The following is a 13640-nucleotide window of genomic DNA, read 5'->3' as shown; positions in this document are numbered from 1 at the left end:
AGGGGAGTCCTCGGCATCAGACACCGCACTCTCCGATGCAGCAGCGAGCTCGTCTGCTTCGGACTCGGGAGGATAGACAGCCAGGCCGTGAGGCGAGCCACTATCGCCGCGAGCGTGGACGGAGACCAGCGAGCGTGTCGGGGAACGGGAGGTTCGCGGGGGGCTACCCGGCGAAACCGCACCCGCTGCCGCCCCCAAATCGCCCCCAGCGCCAACCGCACCGTCCTTAATCCCGTGGGAAGAAGGAGCAATGCGGGGTGCAGCTGGGGTGGCTTGCTTTCTGTTGAAAGCAAGCCGCGATCACTAACGTGGTCATGGTCATGTTCTCGCAGTGAGAACATGAACCATCCACAAACGCCGCCTCGGTGTGATCGCGGCCCAAACACACGAGACAGCGCCTGTGGCCGTCTGAAGCAGACAGCACTCTACCGCATCCAGGAACGACACAGGGGCGGAAAGGCATCTTGAAAAAGATGCGTCCTTAAAAGGACGTTCAACGCCGCTGTGTTTGCTCTTTTAGAGAAAATTACTCTTTCAGTAAAAAACTCTTTTAATACACAGTGTGTGTGTGTGTACGTGTCTGCGCTGTCAAAGCGCTCAGGGGCAACAATGCACGCCGTGCACTGAGAAGAGAAAGCCGCTGTTGTGCGCCGTCAAGATCCAACAGCATGATCAGATCGTCAGAGGAAAACAGGAACGTTTAAGTGGCGTGTAACTCGCAGCAAACTGCAGACAGACCATCGGCTCCAAAGAAATTTTCTGAATGAACTCCCGTATTTGCCCCGCTTATATGTCCGGGGGCGGGGTATGCAAATACTGACTGCCAACTCCCATTGGCCCTTTTCAATAAGATCAGAGGTGAATATCGGCGCTCAAGAGAGACCCCTAGTGTCGCTTCTCCGACACAACGTGGAGAGAGCGACAGAAGGGGAACTATATTTACCTACATATACTTTTACAAAACATTTTTTTTTCTTGTTTATATTTAAGTTGGGTTGTTAGGAGACATAGCACTGCAACATTGTTTATCAGTTGGGTTGCTAGGAGACATAGCACTGCAACATTGTTTATCAGTTGGGTTGCTAGGAGACATAGCACTGCAGCATTGTTTATCAGTTGGGTTGCTAGGAGACATAGGGCAGCATTGTTTATCAGTTGGGTTGCTAGGAGACCTCTATAATGAGAGTCAAACCCCTGCAAAGCTAACGGGAGCGCTGCAGTTCCGAATATCCGGGAATGGGATGCATTTATGGTCGGATATATCAAGTAGGAATATCCCACATACAACTTGAATGGAACGCAGCATAACCGTGTACACTGATGAAACAAAATTTATTTCAAGCAACATTTAAATAATTTAAATATTAATAGATACATTTTTCCAGGTATTATAGACCTAGGTCTATTTTTGTTATGTTGACCAGTTGTCATTTTCTGCAAATAAATGCTGTAAATGACAATATTTTTATTTGGGATTTGGGAGAAATGTTGTCAGTACTGTTGGGCAGGATGTGGTCTCCACATTTCCCGATGCGTTTAGCGACCGCACACACATTTGGCGAACAGATAACTTGGCGATAGAGCCCAGCTTGTCCCAAAGTTATCGTACCATTGAAGACATGTGTTAAATGGGCAGACACCATTAACCAGTCGGTGCTCAGATTCAAACCTATTTTTTTACATTTGAATGTCGATGTACTCCGGACATCGACTTTCCTAAGAGAACAATCCTGAATTGAGACAGCTGTACTGTCTGGTTATTAGTCTGATTCCGGGGTGGTGCCACGGCAATATTCTGATTAATAGTCAATTGAATTTGATAATTGATAGTTATATTTGATGATTGTTGATTTGAAGGACTAATAATCTAATATTGATTCTAATCAATGTTTTATTTATTTTAATTATTCATAATTATCAATGATAATTATTAATTATTGCTATCACTCCTGAACAAAGCCCCAACAACTGCAAATATAATAATAACATATTTCTTTGTCTGAAATTCATCCGTGATATAAAATCATCATGAGTTTGATCTGTAAGTTGACTCACATGTAACAGTTGGTATCAGCAGCAGCAGCAGTCCAAAGATGAACAGCATTTCTCTGATGTCCAGTTTCCAGAAGAGTCGAGTGTGAATGCTGCTTCAGACTGTTTTATATAGATTGAGTCTCATGGAGCGTCTTCACTCTGACCGACACAGACTTCTACTGACTCACACATCAAAAAATATCTCACAGTTACTCTCAGGAAAGAAGAAGTTTCCTCATAAAGGAGGAAGACAGAGTTGTTGTTCACACTTTTACAAAATGAGAGACAGAAGTAGCAAGTTGTATTTCCCCTTCTGTCGCTCTCTCCACGTTGTGTCAGAGAAGCGACACTAGGGGTCTCTCTTGAGCGCCGATATTCACCTCTGGACTATGAAAAAAGGCCAATGAGAGTTGGCAACCAGTATTTGCATGTCCCGACCCCGGACATACGGGTATTTAAGCGGCGCAAATACGGGAGTTCATTCAGAAAATTTCTTCGGAGCCGATGGTCGTGTCTGCAACTGCTGCGTGTACACACCGAGTTCCTGCTATCCCTCTGCTGCATGCTGTTGGATTCTACGGCGCACAACAGCGGCTTTCTCCTGTTTGCACGGCTGTGCATTCCTGCCCCTGTGCGCATCGACAGTGCAGAATAATAAAGATCTCTCACGAGTTCTTTTTTTCATAAAAGAGTGATTTTATTTAAAAGAGTAATTTCCTCTAAAAGAGCAAAACACAGCGGCGTTGAACATCCTTTTAAGGACGCGTCTTTTTCAAGATGCCTTTCTGCCCCTGTGTTGTTCCTGGATGCGGTAGAGTACTCTCCGCTTCCGACGGCCACAAGCGTTGTCTCGTGTGTTTGGGCAGCGATCACACCGAGGCTGCGTTTGTGGATGGTTCATGTTCTCACTGCGAGAACATGACCATGACAACGTTGCGATCGCGGCTTGCTTACAACCGTAAGCAAGCCACTCCAGCCGCCCCCCGCGTCGCTCCTTCTTCCCACGGGATTGAGGACGATGCGGCTGGCGATGGAGGTGATTTGGGGATGGCAGCGGGTGCAGCTCCGCCGGGTACGCCCCCTCGGACCACCCGCACCCCAGCACGCTCGTTGACTCCCGTCCCCGCTCGAGATGATGGCGACTCACCTCACAGCCAGTCTGCCTACCCTCTTGCGATGGAAGCAGATGAGTTCGCCGCGACATCGGAGGGCGTGGGCTCTGATGCCGAGGACTCCCCTGGGCTGCCGCCAGGAGAGGCCGACGCGCAGATGTCCGATATGCTTTTCTTGGCAGCCAACAGCGTGGGCTTGGACTGGAACCCTCCATTCTCCCCACAGCCATCACGGCTGGACGACTGGTTCTTGGGTGCTGGGCGCCGCTCACAGCCTCGCCCCCCCCAGTTCCATTCTTCCCGGAGGTGCATGATGAGCTGACGTCTTCGTGGAGAGCACCCCTCTCCCGCCACCTGCTCATCCGCCCTTGCCAACCTCGACGGCGGAACGCGCCACGGATACACGCTGATTCCCCAGGTGGATAGGGCTGTTGCGCTCCACCTATGCCCCGGAAGCACTACCACCTGGCGAGGTCGCCCTGTACTCCCTTCCCGGTCCTTCTGCTCCGCCTCAACCAGAAAGCGGGCCCAGCTCTCAGCCCCGTTGTCGAGCAAACCGTGGGAAGCGTACACCACCTGTCTCACGAACCCCATCGAGGACCCGGAAGGCTCCCAGCGACTTACGAACCCCATCGAGCGACCCGGAAGGCTCCTTAACAGGGGCTGCGGTACCCAAACTCTCAATAACAGAGCTATTTCCTTTACCTCTGGGTCACATGGCCCGCAAATGCCGTTCTCACGGCACTCTGCTTTCAGGCCTCAACAGTCCCGGCTCCCTGGATGCGGTGCTCCCGCCCTCAGCCCCACGACTGTTCCCCGGCTGGCCGGTTCAGACGAGTCCAGAGGACGCCAGCGTCGGACCTCCTCCTCAGTCACGAACCCACCCCCCGCCGGGTGCGCAGAGCAAGGTAAGTGCTTTGAGTTTGCCCTCAGCGCCAGAGCCTCGGGAGGCCGCGTTGCCCCCCGACGCTGCGTTACCTTTTCCGCACCGCTGCGAGGCCCCGCCGGGTACGTCCAAAAAACCTGTCCCCTTGGTGCCCCTTGCACGGCGCTTAGAGGCATGGCTTTCGCTGCCCAACCCACGACAGACACGTTCAGTCCCTGCGCAAAGAAATCGCCTCCCTTCGCGATGGAAAATGCAATGTGTCCATTTCACAAGTGGAGCTACTTGCTGAACGCGAGCAGCTAGGCCACGCTCACGCCCCGTCATTGCCTGCGCACCATCCATGCATAGGCCAACGCATCGGTCCCAAGCCAAACCATTTTCACGCATAAAAATATCAAGGACATTGAAAATGGCTTCTCCTGTAGTGTGCGACTGAAGAGGCCAGCAAAACAGGACATCCTCCTCAATCGCCTTGTCCCGCAGATACCTGACATAGGTGAGGAGCTGTGCCTGCCCAGCAATATCAGTGGATTCGTCCAGCTGCAGCGCATAGTAAGGACTTTTTCATTTCAGTTGCTCTCTGATATCGTTGGACATGTCTACAATTCTCCTAGCGACTGTGTCATTGGACAGTGGTACTGCACCGAGTTTGGCTGCTGCACTATCGCCTATCATTATTCTGCACATGTCTTGCACTGCCGGCAAAATGAGAGTCGGCGATTGTATGCGGTTTACCCAGTTTACCGATCCTTTTGGCCACTACATACGATGCCTCCAAACACTGTTTAGACACAGTGATGTGCACTGAAATGGTTGCCTGTTGCTGATGGAGGCCATCAAGCTTTCTTTTAAAATATTCAGCTGGTTTATTTTTAATGCCAGCATGCTTTGTTTTCGAGGTGCCTTTTAAATTTGTAGGGCTTCAAACTGTCGTTTGCCAGCACCTCGGCACACACGACACACTGAGGTCTCAGATCAGCCGTGACTGTAAACCCAAATTGCAGGTATGCTTCATCATACCTTCGAAGCTTTTTTGCAGCTGGTGGTGCATTGGTTGGCTTGTTGGTCCGCTCTGTAAGCCAGGGCGGGAACGGCGGTGGCCATGCGCATGCGCGATTCATTTGCAGCCTGGACACGGAGGGGTGTGTGTCTCCTCTCTGCTCTGACTGCTGCGCGAGGCTACTGAGAGACTGACCACCTGTGAGTGCTTTTGGACGGGAGAGGGGCTCACGGCAGCACCCGCTGTTCGTTGAGCACAGTAGGCCTAACTGCAGAGTGATTCGTGCTTTCGAGTCTCCAAACACCACAAAAGTCTCCAAAAACACCAGTAAAAGTCGCTGGATTTGTCGCTTTTGACAAAAAAAAAAAGCCGCCAGGAGGATGATTTGTTTGTGTTATAATCAGTGCGTATACTCTCAGCACTCTCTTTGCATTGGCAAATCATGACATTTTTACAGTGAAAAACAAAACTTGGAGATATTGCTGTTACAACAATGTATTGTTATTTATTTAGCATGGCGCATCTCACAGCAATACTCAATCGTGTTTTGAATGATTCAGTGTTGTGAACGAATCGGTTGAGTCAAAGATTCAATGACCCATTCACAAACATCTGTCTTATTCTTGATGAATCGGCCGTTTGAACGAATCGTTTGAATGAACGACTCAATGACTCGCTTAATGAAACCGCTTATGCTTATCACCTGCATATGCGCTCACTATCGACAAACCAATCAAATGTGTTTAAAACTTTTTTTTTTAAATCAGTCCAAACACATTTTAATTTTTATTCAGGAGTTATGTATATACAAAACTATAACTTTTTATGACAGTAGTTTAGTGATAAAAAAATGTGCCCAAAAAATGTTTTTTTCCGTTTTTTCCCTTCCATCAGTAGCCTACTCAGCCACCCCCCCGGAGAGTGTCCGCGCCCCCCCCCGGTTGAGAACCACTGATCTAGACATTGAAACATTTTATTGGTAGTATATAAATCTTGTCACTGTTACAGTATGAAAGTGGGTTTGTGTATAATAGCTTCCTCTTATTCAGTAATTTTGTGATGATGTTTCCATTTTATTATATTTTATTCTGAGTTAGTCAAAACATCTGCAGAAAGAGAGAGAGAGGGACAATGACTATTGGCGTCAATCTACAATATATTTAACCTGACACTCATTGGTTCTCAACACACGTCAAGCCCTATTTTGCTATTTTGTAAGGATTTAAAGTCCTATCTCTAGCAACTCTAAAACCCTAAAAACCAATTCACTCTGTAATCTTTATACTGTTTTTATACATTTATTATACATAATTGAACGTTTCCCTGTGCATACCCCTGGCATTTTTCTTTGCATGAAACAAACAAACAAACAAAATAAAAAAAACTCATGGGTTCTCCAACTGTTTAGAGCTCATAAAGAGATGTTGGATTACTAGATCTGCAGGAGAAAAAAAACAAGAACTACAGCTTGATTTAAATGTGGTCTGGTGTTATTGACAGTGTTGTGTCTAACATGTTTAGTGTGTCTCTTCAATCATGTAAAGTGTTATGTGAACATCTTAGGATTTATGAGAATTGTGCATGGAAATCTTGATGATATGTGTTCCCCTTCTGTCACTCACTCGACGTTGTGTCGATGTAGTAACACAAGGGGTCTCTTTTGATCACACAGAGGCAGCGTTTGTTTACGGCTCATGATCTCACTCTGAGAACATGACCATGGCAACGTTGCAGTCATGGCTTTCCTTCTTCTGGGGGAAAGCCACTCTAGCCACCCTCTGCGTCGCGCCTTCTACCCATGGTCATGGCCGGCGCGGCTAGATATTTGGGGAATTAGCAGGCGCGGTTTCGCTGGTTAAATCCCCGCGGACCACCCATTCCAAGTCCGGTTCCGAGATCAGACCAGCTCACCTTATGGCCAGTCTGATGTTTCTGTTTCGGAGCCCCCGAATGAAACAGCTCGCATGAGAGTTTTACCGCAGCATCAGAGAGCGTCTTGGCGAAGAGAGCGTCTTCGACGCTTAACCCTTCTGCGCAAGGACGCCATAGAGCCTGTTCCTCCAGCCAAGATGGAGAAGGGATTCTACAGCCCTTACTTCATCGTACCCAAGAAAGGCGGTGGGCTGTGGCCAATCTTGGACCTGCGAGTTCTAAACGGGGCCTTACACAGACTCCCATTCAAGATGCTGACGCAGAAACGTTTCTGCGTCAGCACTAGTAACACCCCTAGTGTTACTACATCGACACAACGTCGAGTGAGTGACAGAAGGGGAAAACATATCATTCTGAAATGCGTCCGGCATCAAGATTGGTTCACAGAGGTAGACCTGAAGGACGCATACTTACGCGTCTCAATATTACCACATTACAGACCCTTCCTACGGTTCACTTTCGACAGCCATGCGTATCAGTTCAAGGTCCTCCCCTTTTGTCTGTCCCTGTCCCCTCGCATCTTCACGAAAGTGGCAGAGGCAGCTCTTGCCCCATTCAGGGAAGTGGGCATTCACATACTCAACTACCTCGATGACTGGCTAATCTTGGCGCACTCTCGACAGTTGCTCTGTGCACACAGGCTTCAGGTCAACTGGGATAAGAGCAAGCTCTTCCCTGTTCAGAGCATCTCTTTGTATAGAGTTAGACTCAGTGTCAATAACAGCGTGCCTCACAAGCAAACGCATGCAGTTGGTGCTGAACTGCCTGATATGTTCAGACCAGGCACAGCGGTTCCACTGAAACCATTTCAGAGGCTCCTAGGGCATATGGCATCCTCAGCGACGGTTGTGCCGCTCGGGTTGATGCATATGAGACCGCTTCAGCACTGGCTTCATACTTGAGTTCCGAGATGGCATGGCGCCACGGCACATTCACCCATACCTGCCGTCACTTATTCAGCCCTTAGACAGACCTCTGTTTTCTATGGGCAGGAGTCTCCCTACAGCAGGCGTTCAGATGCATCGCAGTTATCACGGACGCCTCCCAGTTGGGCTGGGGTTCAGTGTGCAATGGGCACGCAGCCACTGGCTCCTGGATGGGGTCCTGGCTGGGTTGGCACATCATCTGCCTAGAGTTGTATTTCTAGCCCTGCGCAGATTTATGACATGCGCTCTACTCCCCCAGTTGAGTCCACAAGTCAGGGACACTGGGTGTCCTTCCTCCCTAGCCCTCTGACTCGGAACTCAGCGGAGGAAGTTCGCAGCCAGACCTACCGCAGACACAGGAATGTGGAAAACACACCCTGTGCTGGAATAGGTGCTCCACAGGTTCTGATTATTCCAATATCCCTTGTGATGTATTTTCCATGGTACTCTCCCCCTGTCGGCGGACCCGTGTCTCACTTGGGCAGAGCTCCCTCTGACCCCCAGTCTCTGTGTTTGTAGAGCTCCTCCCCATCGAGGCAGGACCTGCCACCGTGCCACTTCCTTGGGTGGCTGGTAAGCCCATGTGACGTATTTGCCACATGTTAACCTCCACTGTTGGGCAGGATGTGGTCTCCATGGGGTCTTTTCCCCCTGAAAGAATAGGTTTGGATAATACCGCCTTTCCCGATGCGTGTTATAGCGTTAGATGGCCCCAGCCACATTTAACACTCAATTGAGAGAAAACATAGAGAGAGAAAAGGCCACGGCTGGTGCGGCCTGCTCCCAGGCTAGTAACGTCGCCTCCCTCCCTCAGGGATGTGGGGAACTATATGGCATCTCTTGGGGCATTGGGGAATGTTATGTGCTATCTGATGCACCTGCTATTTTTGCATGCAACAGCTTCCTTGCACCTGCATCAGCAGTCCACGTAACACGTTCAGTGTTGTGGCGTTTTTAAATAGGGTCCCCTAGTGTCAATACATCGACACAATGCGTGAGTGACAGAAGGGGAATGTCTCGGTTACTGTCGTAACCTCCGTTCCCTGATGGAGGGAACGATACGTTGTGTCCCTCTAGCCACAACACTGTACTAAGCCGCTGAATGGGCCGGGACCTTACTCTCGGCTCCTCAGCTCAAAACCTGTCTGAACAGATGCATGATTCCCTCCTTTTATACACGTATGTCTGGGGGACAAATTCTGTTTGCCAATTCTCATTGGCCTTTTCTCAAAGATAAGATGTAACCGAGGCTATCAATAGAAACCCCTAGTGTCACTACATCAACACAACGTCTCGTTCCATCCATCAGGTTATGGAGGTTACGACAGTAACCGAGACATTCTTTTTCAGCAATAGTTCTTTATCTTCAGCTGGTTAGATTTATAAACCCTGTATAAGGCTAATTCAATTTGAAATATTACAAATGATTACTTCTAGAAATTACCTTGTTAATTTATTCAAACTTGTCTAATAAAGTACATTAGGTTTTACTTCAAGATAATGGCCCTTTGGACATTCTGTCACCGGCTGGTCTTCCCCAACTCCTGGGTACCTGGATAGGATGAGGGTAGGGGTGGGGAAAGAGAAAGATAGCGGAGAGAGAGAGAGAGAGAGAGAGAGAGAGAGAGAGAGAGAGAGAGAGAGAGAGAGAGAAGAATATAAAAACTCTGGTTCCTGATCACTCCGCCATTCGGCCTTCAGCCAGCTTTCCAGCGATCCTCCGCAATGCCGGGCGATGGCACTGGATTCCACAGTTCCTCTGTCTCCTGGTGGATCCTCCATCATCGGCAAGGGCTCTCCGACAGTTCAACTTCATCCTGTCCCGGGTTTCGGAACCAGTGTAACAAAGTTTGTGATGGGGTGCAAGAAAGAAACTGGGACAGGCTTAACAAACATGTAGTCGTTTTTTTTACACACACAGTTTTCACTTTTACAAATATCGTCTGCTTTTATGTTCAATACCTTAACACAAACACACACAGGTCCGTGTGTCTCTCTCCCTGCCTGCCACAGTCTCCTCTCCTAAAATACTCCAGCCGCCCCTCACTGGAGCGCGAGACTGGTGTGGCACACAGGTGGAACTCATTCACCATTTATCTACTTGACCTCACTCTGCCTAGATGCCGTTCGGCCCTGCCCTGCTTGCCACACATTCTTTTTTTATACAGTAAACAATCAATAAACAATTCATATAAAATGTGTATAGTATTTCATGGATAACTTTGCTCTGGTGAATTCAGTGTAGCTGCAGACAGTGAACAACGACTGCATTATAAACTTTAATATAAGACTTAAAACATCATTGGGAACATCTATGAAAACCCCATATGCACGCCTACACTTGATAAGTAGGGATGAGACGATATGGCTCTCAAGATGCGGTTCGATATACCATATGAGGTTCACAATATAATAATATAAATGATCAAGTTTTTAAAAATTATAGTTTTACATGTACCTTTCTCTATTATAAAAGATCACAAACAAATAAGCCTGAAAAATAGTGGGCAATTCAGGCTGATCAGACTGTCCTGAAAAAGTATGTAAAAGTGTAGGCTATAATACATTTTTGAATAATATCATTGTCATTTTTATATTATTATAATCACATTCATTTCTTTATATAAAAGTATATGAGCTGATATGAAGTGTCACAGTTTGAAATAATGTGAACAATTTACAAGAAATAACATTGAGTTTATATTCATTTGTGTAATTAGCGCTATAATGCTAATCTAAGAGTTTAACGTGCATCTCACAGACTCACAAAGGTGTTGCGTTCTTTACGAGAGAAAGCTTCTCTGGATTTTTTCAATCTCACCTGTGCTGTGTGAATAAAATGTAGAATTATTTTTACTTCTTTATCTGACTGTGATGAACAGAAAGGATATTTAAAAACGTGGATGTCCTCTTTGATTGACACACATTACACATAAGATATTGTCTGTTTTAATTTCAAACACTTTTCAACAAAACAAGGCAATTTTCCAGCACTGGCATAGAATTAGGGGAGAGGCAGAAGGTGAGGTCTGTAGCAGCCAATTATTGTTGGACAGGGTGAGACGTAGCATTGGCGGCCACTTGGAACCGGATATTGGCGGCGGATGGCGAGGGGTCCGACTGGTTGGTGGGCGCAGGGGACTGGACAGAGTCCGACAGGGTGCTAGTGGTCACTGGGGACTGGAAAGACTGTGTGACGACCGCAGGGAACTGGATGGTGATTGCTGGTGAGTGATGAGAGGATTAGGCTGGATGTAGATGGCCATGGGGCAAGATTCAGACTGTAAGTTTGCGGCTGCTGGGCCCCTCTTTAGTAATTTTGCTCATAGTCTTAGTATTTCACCAACTGAGGCCCATGCCAGGAAACTGACAAACTGGTTAATCTGAACGTCTTAATAGTGTATAGTATTTGACCAACTGGGGCCCATGCCAGGAAACAGACAAACTGGTTAATCCAAACGTCTGCTAGCTGCCTTGAGACAGCACACAGGTCACATAAACTACAACGCTTAGAGACCGTATCACCTAGATATCATATAGAGACAGTGTCTGTGCCCTGAACTACCAAACACAAACCCTTAACTAAATAATTTAGAAAAAAATAGATCTCTTTCAAATAAAGCACTAATTATATATTAAATTACTATAGATCATAGTTTGGATGCACACCTTTTGACTGAAATTTGGCTTAAACTGGATGAATAAATAAGTTTAACCCACTGGGGTCGACGGACGAGCCGGCGCGTCCTGCTGGATATTTTTGTCATTACAGCAGAAACAACTTAAAATACTCCGTCATTTTTGGGTATACAGATAAGTGTAAGACATCATTAGAGACTATAAAAGGGTATACTTTTATTTGTGTACACTCACAATAACAACAAAATCTTGTGCTTTTGTAAAATAAAGAAAATAAAAAGGGTGAGCGGTCAGCAGTCTCTGTGTTCACGAGCATATTTCAGAAACACGTCAATAAAATGAACTTAAACTCTGCGAATACTTATCACACAAACATGAAACATATGTCTAAAGAAAGCTTAAAATGTCTACTTTTAAATAAAACAATTCAAATTTAAAACAAATATTCTCCTGCAATGCAATCTGTATGAAACAAAGCGATGTACAGTTTTTAATGGTCCATCTCATTATCTGTAATGTGATCCCACCCACCAGCAGAGCGCGCCATTCATACTCTAATGTGCTGAGACGATCAACGCAAATGTGGGTGTGTGCGTGTCTATGTGTCTTTGTCTCTGTGTGTTTGTGTGTGTGTGTGAGAGAGAGATTGAGAGAAAGTGAGAGACGGAGCGTGTGTGATCACCTGTTGCCACTCCCAAGCATAGATGCTGTCAGTGTTCAGAAGGTCAGCTTTCTCAGTGGAAAAATAGCATCGGAGCACTATAGAAACAGCAATGTCCTCTGCCATTTTAAACAGTGTGAATCCAATGTGGAAACTCTGTAAGTGCCTCGAGTTCTGTAATCAAACAGTCTGTTGTGTCTCTCAGCTGCGATGAGCCTTAATCTTGAAATTGTTCATTTAAAGCCGTTTAAGTGGTGGTGGCATAGTCGGCTAAAGCACATAACTGGTAATCAGAAGGTTGCTGGTTTGATCCCCACAGCCACCACCATTGTGTCCTTGAACAAGGCACTTAACTCTCCGGGGAGATTATCCCTGTAATAAGTGCACTGAAAGTTACTTTGGATAAAAGCGTCTGCCAAATGCATAAATGTTTAAATAATGTCCTATCTTAAGTAATGTAGTGGTAATATGAGGGATCACGGAGCGATGTTCTGTGTAAACAATGAATAACGGATTCTCTGTACGTCACCAACTGGCTCATATTACACACAAAAATGATCTTTTGCCACCACCTGCTGGCTAACATATGTAATTTAAAAAATAAAGCCAGTAACTCTTAACACATTTATGCATTTGGCAGACGCTTTTATCCAAAGCGACTTACAGTGCACTTATTACAGGGACAAACCACCCGGAGCAACCTGGAGTTAAGTGCCTTGCTCAAGGACACAATGGTGGTGGCCGTGGGGTTTGAACCAACGACCTTCTGATTAACAGCCCTGTGCTTTAGCCACTACGCCACCACCACTCCATAACACACACAGTGAACATAACACACCGAGTGCTGATCCTGTCAGACCATCAGTGCTCATGGAACGTCTCTCTTCCAATCAGATTCGAGGACCGGAACTAACTGTTGCATATATATATAACCATTGTTCTGCCTCACTGTTAGTTTAAAAATGACTTTATCAAATAAATGTTAAGGGTGTGTACTAGTGATTTTCACATTAACTGAAACTTTAAAATAAATCGGAATATTAAATGATAACAGAAAAATCTAAATTGGAATGAAATATTATTTACAATATCAAGTATTAAACAGATCAGTATAATGCAACAAATGTGTAGTAGTATATTTATTAAAAAGCATGTACAGTATGATTTCCGATGATTTACCAAATTCTGTTAGCTAGTTATATGTTAAAACCTTCAATCAGAATGAGGTGCATATTTAATTAAAGCAGTTATGCTGGTATTAATACGAATATAATTAATATGAAGGCATTAAATGTTGGTTATAACAACTTCATACTGACAGTTTTTACAATTCTAAAACTATGGTTTGTTTATTAATGTTCTGCAAACCAATTAAATGAAAAGTGAAAGTGATATATGTTGAGCAAAAAGTATTTACAAAGATATAAATGATTGAGCTAGACTGAGGTGC

The 13640-nt window shown here is 46.0% G+C and overlaps 1 protein-coding gene across 1 annotated transcript in view; it reads right to left on the bottom strand.

Annotated features, from left to right (window-relative positions):
* The window catches only part of LOC127663420 (uncharacterized), a 342359-nt gene that overhangs the window by 280122 nt on the left and 48597 nt on the right, over positions 1 to 13640 (bottom strand). The window lies entirely within an intron of this gene.

Source organism: Xyrauchen texanus, chromosome 23 (assembly GCF_025860055.1).
Source record: "Xyrauchen texanus isolate HMW12.3.18 chromosome 23, RBS_HiC_50CHRs, whole genome shotgun sequence".
Taxonomy (NCBI): domain Eukaryota; kingdom Metazoa; phylum Chordata; class Actinopteri; order Cypriniformes; family Catostomidae; genus Xyrauchen; species Xyrauchen texanus.
This window is presented reverse-complemented; position numbering and strand designations above follow the sequence as displayed.